Consider the following 3,568-nt stretch of genomic DNA (forward strand, 5'->3'; position numbering starts at 1 on the left):
TCAGAAAGACTTAAATAGGCCGAAATTGTTGACATTCAAACGGACACTGGATTTATGGGCTTGGACATAACACGAATCATTACCAAAGACCTAGTTGATGTTGGCTGATGAAGCAAATAAGATGGGGATCGATAACAGAGCGACTGAAGCTGAAATATGAGCGATATACGTATGTGACACTCGTCACTAATTACAATACGGCTCTTTTATACCTTAGAGAAACATCCTACCTGCCCAAGCAGTTTCCTTTTTTACCACAGACACCATTGTTCTCAGGCTCCTGATGCGGGGTGTGGTATCCATGGTTCTCAGGCTCCTGCTATGGGGGTGATACCTATTGTTCTCAGGCTTCTGATGTGGGATGTGCCACCCATGATGCTCAGGCTCCTGATATGCGGTGTGCCACCCATGGTTCTCAGGCTCCTGATGTGGGGTGTGCCACCCATGGTTCTCAGACTTCTGATGTGGGGCGTGCTACCCATGGTTCTCAGGCTCCTGATGTGGGGCGTGCCACCCATGGTTCTCAGGCTCCTGATGCGGGGTGTGGCACCCACGGTTCCGTCACGCCGATGGTGGCCGGCTTAGAGCTGCCTTTCCAGGACATGCACTTTAGTTAACCAATGAAATCGAGAGTGCTTATTATTTTTCACCCCTACAGAACACGTTATAATAGTCACTGTAACTCGACCCTGTTCGTCCTGCTTTTGCCACAAGCACAGGAGCTTTGTGGCTCACTCCCGAACCCACTTCTGTGCGGCCGCGCCACAACCTCCTGCTCGAACTCTAACCCCTGGGTTGGTGTTCACACCGGGCGCACAGGCTCTCCATCAGCGCTGACATTTGCGCGATGCTGCGGCAGGGTGGGGCGGGCGCGGCGGCGTCGGCGGCCGGGCGGGCGCCTCCACTGCCGCGGTGGAGGCCCTGTCGCTCCAGCGCTGCCAGCCCTCCTGGCGGCGTCGGTGACAGGAGACGGCGGCGGGATGCCCGGTCAAGCAGCCTGTCGTCACCGCGGCAACACGGCCGGAACGTCTGGTCGCTCACAGCTTACACACACACACACACACACACACCACAACACACACACCACACCAACACACACACACCCACACACACACACACCACACACACACACACACACACACCACACACACACACACACACACACACACACACACCCACACACCACACACACACACACACACACACACACACGCGCGCGCGCGCGCAGACCAAGAGGTTCGGTGTCGCTGCAGCGTTACCGGTGCAAAATACACTCTTTTGCGTAGGTCGGTCCGCCGCTGGTCACTGCCTATGCCCATGGGAAAATGTCCAGTCCATGCGCCAGCAACGCTGCTTTCTGTCTGGTTGCCAACTCTGCGGCGCGAGACTGTCTGGTCGCCAGCTCTGCGGCGCGGGGATTGTCTGGTCGCCAACTCTGCGGCGCGGGGATTGTCTGGTCGCCAACTCTGCGGCGCGGGATTGTCTGGTCGCCAACCCACCGGCGCGGGGATTGTCCGCGAGCATTTCCGCACACACGTGAAAGGATCCCCGGAGGTCCCACATCCACGTGTGAGAGGAGACCCCGTGAGTTCCACTGCCACGTATGAGGGGAGGTCCCGTGGGTCACACTGTCACGCGAGAGAGGAGATCCCGTGGGTCCCATTGTCATGCGTGAGAGGAGATCCCGTGAGTCCCGCTGTCACGTGTAAGAAAATATCCCGTGGGTCTCACCGTCAAGCATGAGAGGAGGTCCCTTGGGTCCCACTTTCGCGCAGTGAATACTCAGCGGATGCCACACCCACGCGAGAAGTAGGACATGCGTGCACTTCCCGCACAGCGAGCGTCTCTTCTCGAACGCTCCTCAGGTTCTCAGACTGTCTCGTACTGGTGGTCGCACGTCGCCGTTTCACAGTTTTACGGCTAATAAACTGCCGACAGAGGTACGACGAATGTCTGGCGCTGCGCTGGTGACGCTGCTGGATGGTAGGCGTGCTGAGAGCTTTGTCGACCAAGCTTTTCTCGGATTCGATTATTCCGAGACGATGGTCTAAATGCCTCAAGTCGGATCTGAGGGACACATCCCGTCCACTGGCTGGGACGGGTAACGGCTGCGACGCCCGAGGTCTTGGCACTTCTCCCGACCGGAGGGCTCCCCGGCGGGAGCTCGGCACTTCTCCGGACCGGAGGGCTCCTCGGCGCGAGCTCGGCACTTCTCCGACCGGCTACCACAAGCCTCAAGCCACAAGCCTGAGCTGTGACGCTGTCTCAGCTCCCACAACCGCCTACCGGTCGGGGAAGGGGAGGGGGGGGGGGCTACCGGCAGACGAGCTCTGCTCGTACGCTGAGGTATACGAGTCTGGTGTTCAGTGCTAAGCTGCTATCTCAGCGGTGCCCCGCCGACCGCGAGAGACTGTGATGAACCAAGGAAACATAGACGACGAATTTTCTCAAGACGCCGGTCAAAAAGACTTCAACAGCGTGTAAGTGCAGTAGGGTTATTGCGTGACGTGGAACTTCTGTGACAATGCAGTGGGGCCATTCGGACCTAAGATCAGAAGTTGGTGAACGTGGTAGGTAGTGGGACAGCCGTCGGAAACTTCGTTACAAAATACCCGGACTGACGCCGTTGTGTTGCGCAGGGCCATCGTGAAACACGCTGCTCGCGTGGTACAACGTCGCAATTTGTGACACGGCTAGGACGTTTGCTTGCCAAACATTTGTGGGGCAATGTTGTGGAACCTTTATTGGACAATTGCTGGCATTGATGGGACATTTGTGGAAATTTCGGCAAGAGCGTGGAAACTAGGCGTGCGAGGGAGACCAAGCCATCAACTTTCTGAAAATTTTGCATTGGCCGTATTGGCATTGACTGAAAAGACCAAAGACCAAAAACGACTAGTGGTCCCCAGCTTGGGAGGGCTTTATGGCGTAGGACTGTGGAATCGTTAATGCGACTGGTGGGACCTCTGTCGGACTGCCGCAGGCCAGTTGTATAGCAGACCTGCTCGGCACTCGCGGGACGGTTGTGGGATTTTCGCAAGACGAACATGGACCCGCCGCAGCCCGTCGCCGGGTGACGGGGTCTATGTCTGTCCATCTCTGTGTAGTACCGTCCATCGCCGAGCGGTGCCGGTCCATCGCCGGGCGGTGCCGGTCCGTCGCCGGGCGGTGCCGGTCCGTCGCCGGGCGGTGCCGGTCCGTCGCCGAGTGGTCGCGGTCCATCGCCATGTGGTCGCGGTCCATCGCCATGTGGTGCCGCTCCATTGCTGAGCGGTGACGGTCCGTCGCCGGGCGGTGCCGGTCCTTCGCCGAGTGGTGCCGGTCCGTCGCCCGGGCGGCGCCGGTCCGCGCGACGCCGGCCCGCCCCCCACCCGGCCGGTAGCTGGCGCGCGGCTGTGTGGCTAGCGGCAGATGAGTGAGCTCCGCTCGCTGACAGCCGGCCGCCCGCGGACCGGCGACCTGTCACCGGCCGGCACCACTCACCGGGGAGGGGGAAGGCGGAGCCGGCCGCCCCTCACTTCCACCGACGACCGGCTGCTAACTTTGCTCTGGTATTTGCGGTACAAAT

This window comes from Pollicipes pollicipes, unplaced genomic scaffold, assembly GCF_011947565.3.
Source record: "Pollicipes pollicipes isolate AB1234 unplaced genomic scaffold, Ppol_2.1 Scaffold_6686;HRSCAF=7923_pilon_pilon_pilon, whole genome shotgun sequence".
Taxonomy (NCBI): Eukaryota; Metazoa; Arthropoda; class Thecostraca; order Pollicipedomorpha; family Pollicipedidae; genus Pollicipes; species Pollicipes pollicipes.